The sequence below is a fragment of the Ovis canadensis genome, chromosome 7 (genome assembly GCF_042477335.2).
Source record: "Ovis canadensis isolate MfBH-ARS-UI-01 breed Bighorn chromosome 7, ARS-UI_OviCan_v2, whole genome shotgun sequence".
Lineage (NCBI taxonomy): Eukaryota > Metazoa > Chordata > Mammalia > Artiodactyla > Bovidae > Ovis > Ovis canadensis.
Window position 1 is genome coordinate 40,879,601 of NC_091251.1, and position 13,768 is coordinate 40,893,368.

Genomic DNA, 13,768 nt, shown 5'->3' on the forward strand with positions numbered 1-13,768 from the left:
GGCTTTGGGTACCCTGCATCATATATCAAACTCCCACTCGTTATCTATTTTACTTATGGTAATGTATGTGTCTCAGTGCTTTTCTCTCAAATCGTCCCACCCTCTCCTTCTCCCACTGAGTCCAAAAGGCTGTTCTTTACATCTGTGTCTCCTTTACTGCCCTGCATGTGGGATTGTCAGCACCATCTTTCTAGATTCATTATATATGTGTTAATATATTATATCTGTCTTTCTCTTTCTGACTTACTTCACTCTGTATAATAGGCTCTTGGTTCATCCACCTCATTAGAACTGACTCAGATGCATTCCTTTTTATAGCCGAGTAATATTTCACCATGTATATGTATCACAACTTCCTTATCCATTCATCTGCCCAGGGACATCTAGGTTGCCTCCATGTCATAGCTACTGTAAATAGTGCTGCAGTGAATATTGAGGTACACGTGTCTTTTTCAGTTCTGGTTTCCTCTGGGTATATGCCCAGTAGTGGGATTGCTGGGTCCTATGGTAGTTTTATTCCTAGTTTTTAAAGGAATCTCCATACTGTTCTCCATAGTGATTGTATCAGTTTGCATTCCCACCAACAATGTAAGAGGGTTCTTTTTCTCCATACCCTCTCCAGCATTTATTGTTTGTAGACGTTTTGATGATGGCATTCTGACTGGGGTGAGGTGATAGCTCATCGTGGTTTTGATTTGCATTTCTCTAATAATGAGTGATATCGAGCATTTTGTCATGTGTTTTTTAGCCATCTGTATGTCTTCTTTGGAGCTTTCCTAATAGTGCATTTGGTTAAGAATCTGCCTGCAATGCAGGAGACCCCGGGTTGATTCCTGGGTTGGGAAGATCCACTGGAGAAGGGATAGGCTACCCAATCCAGTATTCTTGGGCTTCTCTTGTGGCTCAGCTGGTGAAGAATCCTCCTGCAATGCTTTGGAGAAATGTCTGTTTAGATCTTCTGCCTGCTGTTTGATTGGGTTGTTCATTTTTCTGGTTTTGAGCTGCATGAGCTGCTTGTATATTATGAAGATTAATTCTTTGTCAGTTGTTTCATTTGGGATTATTTTCTCCATTCTGAGGGCTGTCTTTTCAACTTGCTTATAGTTTCCTTCATTGTGCAAAAGCTTTTAATTTAAATAGATCCCGTTTGTTTGTTTTTGTTATTTCCATTACTCTGGGAGGTGGGTCATAGAGGACCTTGCTGTGATTTATAACAGAGTGTTCTGCTTACTACTTTCCTCTAAGAGGTTTATAGTTTCTGGTCTTACATTTAGGCCTTTAACTTATTTTGAGTTTATTTTTGTATATAGTGTTAGACAGTGTTCTAATTTCATTTTTTTACACATAGTTGACCAGTTTTCCCAGCACTCGGACTTCCTTGTCTGAGTATTTTATTTTATTTTCAGTTTTATTTATTTATTTATTTAACTTTACAATATTGTATTGGTTTTGCTATACATTGACATGAATCCGCCATGGATGTACATGTGTTCCCCATCCTGAACCCCGCTTCAACCTCCCTCCCCATCCCACCCCTCTGGGTCATTCCAGTGCACCAGCCCCGAGCATCCTGTATCATGCATTGAACCTGGACTGGCGATTCGTTTCACATGTGATAATTTACATGTTTCAGTGCCATTCTCCCATATCATCCCACGCTTGCCCTCTCCCACAGAGTCCAAAAGACTGTTTTATACATCCGTGTCTCTTTTTCTGTCTTGCATACAGGGTTATCGTTACCATCTTTCTTTTTTTTTTAAATGAATTAATTTTGTTGTTGTTGTTTTTTATTTTTTAAATTTTAAAATCTTTAATTCTTACATGCGTTCCCAAACATGAACCCGCCTCCCACCTCCCTTCTAAATTCCATATATATGCATTAGTATACTGTATTGGTGTTTTTCTTTCTGGCTCACTTCACTCTGGATAATAGGCTCCAGTTTCATCCACCACATTAGAACTGATTCAAATGTATTCTTTTAAATGGCTGAATAATTTTCCATTGTGTATATGTACCACAGCTTTCTTATGCATTCATCTGCTGATGGATATCTAGGTTGCTTCCATGTCCTGGCTATTTTAAACAGCCAGCACCACTTTTTTTTTTTTTTTCAGCACCACTTTTTGAAGAGACTTTTTCTCCATTGTATATTTTTACCTCCCTTGTCAAAGATAAGGTGTCCGCGGTGTGTGGATTTATCTCTGGTCTTTCTGTTTTGTTCCATTGATCTGTATTTGTTTTTGTGCCAGTATCATACTGTCTTAATGACTGTAGCTTTGTAGTATTGTCTGAAGTTGGGAAGGTTGATTTTTCCAATTCCATTCTTCTTTATCAAGATTACTTTGGCTGTTTGGGGTCTTTTGTATTTCCATAAAAATTGTGAAATTATTTGTTCTAGTTCTGTGAAAAATACCAGTTTGATAGGAATTACATTGAATCTATAGATTGCTTTGTATATTATAATTATTTTCACTATATTGTTTCTTCCAATCCAAGAACATTGGGTATTTCTCTATTGTGTCATATTTTATTTCTTTCATTAGTGTTTTATAGTTTTTTATATACAGGTCATTTGCTTCTTTAGATAAATTTATTCCTAAGTATTTTATTATTGTTGTTGCAATGGTGAATGCGATTGTTTCCATAATTCCTCTTTTTGATTTTTCATTGTTAATGTATAGGGATGCAAGAGACTTCTGTGTATTAATTTATATCCTGTGACTTTCTTATATTCATTGATTAGCTCTGGAAATTTTCTGGTGGCATCCTTAGGGTTTTCTATGTAAAGAATCATACCATCTGTTTTCTTAAACTTTCTCTTAGAAATCATTCATATTAACCCATAAATACAGCAACAAAAAATCATGTTATTGAATTTTAGGCAAATGATAAAAGTGACTAAGAGTTTAGGTCCAGCTCAGACCAGTTTAGTCACTCAGTTGTGTCCGACTCTTTGAGACCCCATGTACTGCAGCACGCCTGGCCTCCCTGTCCATCACCAACTCCCGGAGTTTATTCAGACTCATGCCCATTGAATCGGTGATGCCAGCCAACCATCTTGTCCTCTGTTGTACCCTTCTCCTCCTGCCCTCAATCTTTCCCAGCATTAGGGTCTAATGGCAACCCACTCCAATATTCTTGCCTGGAAAATCTCTTGGAACGAGGAGCCTGGTAGGCTGCAGTCCATAGGGTTGCAAAGAGTCAGACATGACTGAGCGACTTCACTACTAGGGTCTTTTCAGATGAGTCAGTTCTTTGCATCAGGTGGCCAAATACTGGAGTTTCAGCTTCAGCATCAGTCCTTCCAGTGAATACTCAGGATTGATTTCCTTTAGGATGGACTGGTTGGATCTCCTTGCAGTCCAAGGGATTCTCAAGAGTCTTCTCCAACACCACAGTTCAAAAGCATCAATTCTTCGGCACTCAGCTTTCTTTATAGTCCAACTCTCACATCCGTACATGACTATTGGAAAAACCGTAGCCTTGACTAGATGGACCTTTGCTGGCAAAGTAATGTCTCTGCTTTTTAATATGCTGTCTAGGTTGGTCATAACTTTTCTTCCAAGGAATAAGTGTCTTTTAATTTCATGGCTGCAATCACCATCTGCAGTGACTCTGGAGCCCCCCAAAATAAAGTCAGCCACTGTTTCCACTGTTTCTCCATCTATTTGCCATGATGTGATGGGACTGGATGCCATGATGTTTGTTTTCTGAATGTTGAGCTTTAATTAGGTCCAGTAGGAACTATTAATATCTTGCTGTTTTCTTCTTTTGCTCACTAATCTCAGTTTCTTATGCAAGGTCATTCTAGAGATTACTCTTAAAATTCTTCTTTGGTGTTTACTTCATCATATCTTTTATTTTAAGAACATCTGAGAGGCACAGACCTGAGGAAGAATCTCCAGGTTAAAGAAATGAAGTTTCTAGAAGTTAAAGTGGTGTTTCCTCACTAAGGAAGTGACATGCTAAAGGGCTGTGGCATCCATGACCTTTTCTAACTTTCTGTTTCCACCATTGCCTCAAATAATGAGCTCTTGTGAGAGGAGCAGAGAGTGGTGTTTAAGACTTATGTACTCCTTAGCTGTGGGCCTGGAGCAAATGACTTAACCTCTCTGTGCTGCAATTTCTACCTCAGTTAAAGCAAGGATGGTGATGGTGATGATGATGATATTGCCTATTCTGTAGGGTTGTTCTGAACAATCAAAGATTAATATTTGTAAAGCACCTATCAGGCCTGGCATATAATAACCACTATCCAAGTGTTTGTTGGAGACACACGTTTAATCCCTGGGGTGGGAAGATATCCTGGAGGAGGAAATGGCAGCCCATTCTAATATTCCTAGAAAATCCCATGGACAGAGGAACCTGGTGGGCTACAGTCCATGGGGTCTCAAAGAGTTGGACATGTCTTAGTGACTGAGCACACACACAGGTGTTTGTTTGATAAAATAGCACAATAATATGGAGAGTGTGAAGTTTCCTGAGGAAACAACTGTTCGAGAAACTTTTCCAAAGCTCAAGGATAGCTGAAGTTGCTCAGTATGTCATGTGGAAAATCTCCCTTCTCCTCCCTATCAGATCTTCACTGTGGAGGTTTCTCTACTCACTGTTCACAGAAGCCCTATATTTCAGTGATTTATGCTGGATGTCTAAACTTCTAATGAGAAATGATGTTTAGGTTTAAAAAAGCAGGTTACAAATGGACAGATTTTGGCTGTCTGTTTCCTCACAGTTGTTGGCACATTCTTTGTATTCAACGAAATAGTCTAACAAGAAGAGGAGATTTGCAAAAATGTATATCATAGAAGAAATTGAGTCAGATTTCAGAAACATAAGTACAGGAACAAATTGGATTCTCAGGAGACATGTCTTTCTGAACATAAGAAAATAATAGAAAACTCACTGATGGTATATTTTTATAACCCACATTTTCATGTTCTTTTTTCCTTCTATTTTTTGTTTGTTTGTTTGTTTGTTTGTTTGGCTACACCATGAGGCTTGTGGGGCCTTTAGTTCCCAGACGAGGGATTAAACCCTGGGCTCTGGCAGTGAAAGTGCTGAGTCCTAACCACTGGTCCGCCAGGGAATTCCCATAACCCACATTTTCAAATTTTACTACTATAACTATTAGAAATATAGCCAAGTTTTATTTAATGAAGAGCTGGTTAGCCAGATCTGAGATTTTACAAGTATTCTGTTATTCTTTTTTTCTTATCCTGCCCCTGCAATATCCTGTGTTTTGATCAATTTCAAAGCATGGGAATTTAAGTAGGAGATTTGTTTCTCTCATGTTTAAACTTCCAAGTCAAACTGTGTATTTTTTTAATTTCCTCTTCAGCAAGAAGATAGAGAATAAAGTGGTCCCTCCTGGGGGCATTGATAATCTCTGGAATAGTTGACTGTAGCCTTGGACTGAGCACTCTGACCAAATAGTTTTATATTCTTGTCTGATGTGTTATGATTTAGTTTCACAACAGAGTTGAATGTCCTGCTTCCTCATAATATCACTTATAGGATTTGAGGGCTTGACACCAGCTTTTAACACCAGCTTTTAACACCAGCTTCAGCAGAGAATCTACTTGTAGGATTTTGGAGAGGATTTCTGATACAGGAAGAGGGAGGGAAAATTAACATGCTGGGAGTAGCCACTAAAGTACCCATGGAGAGCTGGCATTCGAAGTTTCAGACTTTCCCTAGGAAAGAAAAAAAGCACTAGGAAAGAAACTGTAGCAGTTATAACTTGCTACCTTACGATTAGGTATTGTATGTGTGTGTGTGTGTTTTTTTCATTCTTCCCCTTGTTCCAGAAAGTTAAGGATTTATCATATGATTCCTCTAACAGGACAATAGGAAAAAAAAAAATGGAGATCTTGTTTCTTTTCTTTCTCCTTGGCCTGCAGCATAGGTCTCTGTTTAACTCTGTAATAATTTCTTTTTTAGTTAGAGTTGCTCAGGCAAATACTCTTCACTGTCTAACTTGACCCTGTTTCCTGATGAATGATCTTTTTATTTCTTAGCTAAGTCCTAAAGGTTTTCACATTCTGCAGTTTTCTCTGTTAAATGGCTCTAGACATACCTGCTTATAAAATCATAGGCAGCCATAAAAACCTTAGATTTTTAAAGGAACCTTCAGTTCAGTTCAGTTCAGTTCAGTCACTCAGTCATGACCCCATGAATCATAGCATGCCAGGCCTCCCTGTCCATCACCAACTTCCAGAGTTTACCCAAACTCATGTCCATCAAGTCAGTGATGTCATCCAGCCATCTCATCCTCTGTCGTCCCCTTCTCCTCCTGCCCTCAATCCCTCCCAGCATCAGAGTCTTTTCCAATGAGTCAACTCTTCACATGAGGTGGCCAAAGTATCGGAGTTTCAGCTTTAGCATCAGTCTTTCCAATGAACACCCAGGACTGATTTCCTTTAGGATAGACTGGTTGGATCTCCTTGCAGTCCAAGGGACTCTCAAGAGTCTTCTCCAGCACCACAGTTCAAAAGCATCAATTCTTCGGTGCTCAGCTTTCTTCACAGTCCAACTCTCACATCTATACATGACCACTGGAAAAACCATAACCTTGACTAGACGAACCTTTGTTGGCAAAATAATGTCTCTGCTTTTGAATATGCTATCTAGGTTGGTCATAACTTTCCTTCCAAGGAAACTTAGAGGCCATTTAATACAACCCTCTCATTTTATAGTTAAAGAAATTGAGTCTCTAAGAGGGTAAATAACTTGTTCTGTGTCATCAAGCTACTTTGTAAGCTGGGTAGAATTTTCCCAAGCTAATTTTTTTTTTTCTGGCTTAGGTAGAACTACAACTAAAGCCATTTTAAAGGCCACATACTTCTCCATCCATGTCCTTTTGAAATACCATATGTATATAATCAACTCCTTCAGATTTATAAAATCAGGACTCCTAATTCTGAAAAACATCATGATGTGACAAACAGTTAAAGAGATTTGGAATTAACATACTTTTTAATAGATCATTTTTTTGCCACCCTGGTTTCAGGTGTACAAGTTAGTTGAAGGTTGGCTAGGTGAGCCAGAAGAGATTGCTTTACTTTATCTAAGTTTGTTGTGGGAGCAGGGGGAAGTTGAGGGGAAATGAATCAACACAAATAGAGAAAAATAATATCAAGATAGGAATCAGTGAGGCTCAATAATCTATTGCCATTACTATTGATAGAATATCACACTTTGTGGCCCCAAGATCATGACTCTAGTTGGGCAATATGAAGACAAGTAAAAAATTATAAATTTCCTTTATGTCTGTAACTTGCCACTGTCCTCTCACTGTGCCCTCAAATCACTCAGTCATGTCCAGCTCTTTGCCACTCCTCCACACTTCTCTGTTCATAGGATTGTCCAGGCAAGAATACTGCAGTGGGCTGCCATTTCCTTCTCTAGGGGATCTTCCCAACCCAGTGATCGAACCAGGGTCTCCAGCATTGGAAGCAGACGATTTTACTGTCTGAGCCACCAGGGAAGCCCAAATAGAAACAATAGGGAGATAAAAAATTATGCTATATCATATGCTACAATATTATCAACATTAAAATGCCAGTTTTGAAAATTTTTACCAATGTACAAAAAATTCACAATATAATGCCTAGAGAAAAAGCATGATTCAGAAAGTATATATATTGAGTTATGCCAGTTTTAAAAAATAGATGATTATAAAATATAGCAAAAAGTTAATTTTATTATCTTTAGATGGTAACTAGAGATGAATTTAATTTTCTTCTTCCTATAGTATTTTCACTACTTTCCAAATTGTGTTTAATGGACATATACTAATACTACCATAAGGAAAATACATTGTTTTTAATAGAAAAAAATTGCTTTAGCCTAATTCATAAGGATGTTGTGAGTAAAATGAAATAACAGGAGCTTAAAAAATTGAATTCTGATAGACATGAGCTAAACAGTCCAAGTATTTATGTTAAAGGAAAATTTTAACCAATATCTCCATGCATAGCATTTTTTCTTGATAATGACTGGAGGTGCCTGGAAGTAATTGTCCCCATCATCAGAGAGGCACAAGATAGCCACTACCACTTCACATCTAGTTTTGTATGCTGACCCTGGTGTCCAAGAAAGAGTCGAAGAGACCTTGGTCATTATATAGCAACTTGATCCAGTCATCAGGAGGGATGGCAAACTCTTTGGGAAAGTGTTTGTGCCTGAGGTGGAAAGTGTGTAGACAGACTCTTATTTTTTCCTGTGGCTTCAATTTCAGCCCTTTTTCTCAGTAGGCAGCAGCCACTATCTCATGTCATTCCCCATAGAAGCTGCTGGTAAGTTGGAAGAGGGTTAAAATAGGTTCTTGGGAAATACAGGAAGGCAATAAGCAGGGCTGCAGGTGGGGCTTGGACCAGAATTAGCTTGGCCTCCTGGGAAAGTAAGATAAGGTAAGGTAGGTAACTTCTACCATTCACAGTGTTGTGTCAGGTACTTGCTAGTCATGATTTCATTTTCAGTCCTCTAAAAATACGAGCTTAATTATATTATTTACTTTTCCTCCTCCTCTTTCTTTTTAAACTGGAAGCTCAGAGATGCAAAACATCTCATCCAAGATCGTGTGATCTAATCATGTGACCTACCTTACCTTATCTTACCTTCCCTGGATGCCAAGTTAATTCTGGTCCCAGCCTCAGCTGCAGCCCTGCTTACTGCCTTCTTGTATTTCCCAAGAATCTATTTTAACCCTCTTCCAACTTACCAGCAGCTAATAAATGCTGGAGCTGGAGTTTGACATCAGGTTTTACTGGCTCTGAAATTTGTGCTTTTTGCAATAAAGACCAGTGAGTCCCAGAACTGTTTAATACCAGATTCACTCAACGAGAATTTTGAAAGTATATATTCCTAAATCCTATCTGTAGAAATTCTGATGATTTATTAGGTCAGGAATAGGACCAAGGAATCTGTATTTTAAAAAGCCTTCTTGATTTTCTGGTCAGGGAGGTTTGAGGCCTGCTGTTCCATTCCACGTTGCTGTTTCCATATCAGCCACAAGGCAGGTAGTGTTCTTGTGCCTGGACCTGAAGACTCTGCCCAGTTGAGTGAGTGATGCTGGAGGAAATTCATGTGAACTGCACACCCTGCACAAAACCCTCTACTCTTGGCCCCTGTTGATTCTTCAGTTTCATCTGTCTCTCTCACAACGTCAGAACTGTGGAAAACCAGCCAATTGGGAAGGGTCCTAAAATGAAACATATAAATGTACCAAGATAGAAGAAATTATTTTTAGTAGAACTCTACTGAAACCTCAACTGTGTTTAAAATTGAAAAGAAACATAACCTCTTGGGGTAGAGAATGGGAAGAGAGGACCAGCCCCTCCTCAAGGAGCTTGCTGCACAATAGGTGATCATTAAACAACTTCTAAGGAGGACATGTCCTGCTCAGTGCAGATCTTGTGTGTGGCTGAGAGGCTTTGTAAGTTTGGGGTCAAAGTGTGTCCATGTTTAGGACCACAGAGGAGTAGCTGAGAGGCCACTAGTGTTCTCCCCACACAAAATCATTGACCTGGCTCAGGCCTCCCCATGTTTTGGTCCTGCCCTGTTCTCACTCCACCCGTACATCATCTCCTCTTTCCTCCAAGTCTTTGCATTTCTAGTCCCATTGTTTGGAATACTCTTCGGTTCTCTCATCCTCTTCCCCATCACTTGTATTAGTCTTATGAGTCTTGTTGTCTCAGCTTAAGCATCCCTTTCTCAGGGAGGCCTCCCAACACAGAGGTTGGAGACTCTTGTACATGTCCCGACAACAATCCTGTCGAGTACTCTTCACATTTCACTGTTATTGCATACCTAATTGCCTAGTCACCCCTAAACTGTGAGTTCAGTGAAGGCAGGAACCTTTTTTGTATTGTCCACTATTGTTTCTTCACAGTTAATCCAATGTTCATTAAGTATGTGTTGAGGACTGAATGAGCTGAGAGTCTGAGAATAAGTGCATAGTGAGCCCCTCACTTAAAAGAGTTCAAGGCTGGGTCAGGACCTGTGATCAAGTCACAGGAATTCTCCTGGGAAGAACCCCTAACTTGACCAAAACCCAGCCTTATCCAGATTATGCTGTGAAGAATCCCAGGATGAAAGTCAGGACTACAAGGTTCACACAGATGTGTGACTTTTGGCCAGTTGCTTAACCTCTTTATCTTTCAGAGCTTTTCTGAGTAGTGAAGGACAGTCTGGAGAAGTCTTTTGAAAACAATATGAGTTGATAGTAGTGGAGACGCAGAAGAGATGGGCTCATCTTTATTTTATTAAAAAAAAATTTGAGGGGGTATAGTTGATCCACAATGCTGTGTTAGCAGGTATACAGCAAAGTGAATCAGTTATACATATACATATATCCACTCTGTAGATTCTTTTCCCATCTAGGCTGTTACAGAGTAGACTCCGTGTGCTCTACAGTAGGTTCTCATTAGTTATCTATTTTTATATGTAGTAGTGTATATATGTGGTCATCTTTAAAAGGCTGTGGTTATAACTAAGGGACTGTGCTCTGGTTACCATTTTCCCCACCTCAGTCCATGTCTGGTAGAGTCAGCACAGTCAGTACAGTGGAGCCCTCATCAACTCCCACTCACCACCACCATTATCTGGTTGATTAATACAGCTTGTGTGTTATTGCAAAGGAAACAGGAGGAGGAGAGAGAACCAAGTAAGTGGCAGCATTTACTGGTGTAAGACTGTGGTGGATCTGTCAAAAACACTTTCCAGATTCCTTTTTCTCTAGGGGATAATTTTTCTGCTGATATTTCAAAATTAAATACCTGTACCAGAACTGTCATCTTCAAGGTGATAGTGCTAGAAATCTCCCTTGACTTCTTAACTTGAGAGCTTTTAAATAATGGTTGCTTTAATGAAGTACCATATGGGTAACATTTTAAGACAGGCAGTCAAACGGTGGTGAGAAAGAAAAAAATCAATTATAAAAATAAGTGAAAACATTTCACAATATATAGGGGTAGCAAATCATCATGTTGTACACGTTAAACTTACACAACATTAAGTGCCAATTATATCTCAATAAGGTTAGAAAAAAAGAAAGGTAAGGAATTAGAAGTAGGTTTGCCAGATATAGCAAATAAAAATATTCAAGACACTTGTTTTAGTTCTTAATCATGTCTGACTGTTTTCCAACCTTGTGGACTATAGTCTGCCAGGCTTCTCTGTCCATGGGATTTCCCAGACAAGAATACTGGAGTGGGTTGCCATTTCCTTCTCCAGGGGATCTTCTCAACCCAGGGATCAAACTGAGGTCTCCTGAATCAGCAGACGGGTTCTTAACCACTGGGCCACCAAGAAAGCCCTATTTGAGACATATGCTAAAATAAATATTCGTTGCTTATCTGAAATCCATGTGTATTTGGGTATCCTGTATTTTTATCAGGCATCCTTTAATTGAAGGCCTCTCCTTTTTCCTTAGTTCTGTTCTAATTATTCTGTAGTGAAAAAATAAAATGTTCTGTAGAAATATTCATTCTGTAATTCATTTAGTGTCTTTAAAATTACATTTGCCTTTAAAATAGCCATTGTTTTTCAATCATCTTTTTATATAGGAGATTAGAATTAATTTACCTTTTAAATTATTTTGTGTATTTTTGGGAATCTGTGTTTTAACCTTAAGTCAATAAGAATTTTTATCATTATGTTCCTTTTGTTATATTATAGTTCAGTACCACTATGTATTATTTGAAGGCAAGTAAAAGAAATCACCACTTTACACAGTGAAAAATGTTGGGTAGGGTACTGCATTTTGTTCATTCTGCTCAGCACTCAGTGGGATTGTTTTCCTATATTATTTTATATTGTATTAAATTATATTGAAATTTCAAATTGAAATTTCAGTTCAGTTCAGTTCAGTTCAGTCACTCAGTCGTGTCCAACTCTTTGCGACCCCACGAACCGTAACACACCAGGCCTCCCTGTCCATCACCAACTGCCAAAGTCTACCCAAACCCATGTCCATTGAGTTGGTGATGCCATCCAACCATCTCATCCTCTCTCGTCCCCTTCTCCTCCTGCCCTCAATCTTTCCCAGCATCTTTTCAAATGAGAGAAATTTCAGTATATATCTCTAAGAAGATAAAGATCTTTTAAAAAATATTCACAACAATATCATAATCATACCTAAAAAACCCTGGCACGTCTTTAATATAGTATCCAGTATCTAATGAGAGTTCAAAGTAGCCTAATAATAATGTTTCATAAATTTTTTATAGTTGTTTTTTTAAATCAGAAACCAGACCAAATTAAATCCCTTTGTTGTAATTTGTTGATACTTTTCTCCTTCCTTTTTTTTCCCCTTGCAAGCTGTTTATTGAAGAAAGCTGGTTGTTCAGTTGAGTCTCCTACACTGAGTTTTTTGTTGTATCCCTATGGTATACATTTAACATGACCCTCTGTCTCTGCATTTCCTGTAAACTGATAGTTGAATCCAGACTTTCAGTTTAATTTATGTTAAATTTGCAAGAATACTTCATAGACGGTGGTGTATACTTCTTTCAGGAGGCACATAATACCCAGTTGTCTCACTTTTCTTTGAATCACCTCATCAGCTACTTCGTTACCCCGAGTTGTGTTTTTTATGGGAAATATCTTAGGTTTGTTTCCTGGGAAACAGACTGAGATGAAGTTTGCATGTCAGAGGCTTAAAAAGCAGAGCACTAGGGAATAACACCCAGTGAGGGAAGCAGGGACCGGCTGGGGGAGGAGTTGGGCTCTGATGGAGGATTCACTCAGTCAGTCCCACAGGGAGCTTTGAAGCTGGGGTAGCCCTTGAAAGTGGAGGCTGTACCTTTGTACCCATTCCCATCCTTGCATTGACTTATCATTTTTTGTGGGCTGCCCCAGGGTTGAGGATATAAGCTTGGGTAAGATAGCTCCTTTTATTCAAAGATAGTTCCTGGGAATGCTCCTGGCACTTGAATGAGTGTCTTAGTCCTGAAGAGGGGGATTTAGGTGGTGCTCTGAATTACCCAACACAAAAAGGCAGGTTAACTGCTTGGTTCTTTCTGTTTATTTGCCAGATTTTAGAATTATGAGCTGGCTCCTTAGCATTCTCCAAAAGTTACCAATAAGATTTTTTTTAACATCATCAGTTCAGTTCAGTCGCTCAGTTGTGTCCGACTCTTTGCGACCCCATGAATCACATCATAAATGCATGGATTTTAACATAACACATTTGATGTGTTTGCAGTCCACTGCCATAATCATTTCTGTTGATTTCCCTCAAGTTAGCTCATGAACCCTTTGACATGACCCCACATAGTTTTTGATAACCTCCTTGCTTTCTTGATGACAGAATATCCAGGCTCAACTGGTAGTTCCTGTCCCAGACCTGTGATTGCCTGTTTCCTCTGTGGAGTCCTGGCTCCTTTAAGGAAGAGTCATATTTAGAGGCCAGAACCTGGTTGCAGATGCTCACTGCTACTGGATTGGTTATTGCTTAGTCCTTCTAGTGGTAAGAGCTAGAAGATACACACATTCCTAAAAAGAGAAATGCATCATGAATTCTTCACTAGTATTTCTAGCTTGAATTTAGGATTCCAGGGCTCTATGAAACCTCTTTGATTTTATGTTAGTATCTCTTTTCTCTTGCTCAGAAATCCTTGTTCTTCAGACTTTAATATGATTACTTACTCACTTTGTCCTTCTCTCTGTATGGTTCCTGAATTATAATACTAATAATGTGATTGCTAAGAAAAGTTGAGGACTTTTTTTCCCTTCACCACTAGGTCTGATCTCACCAGGGATACA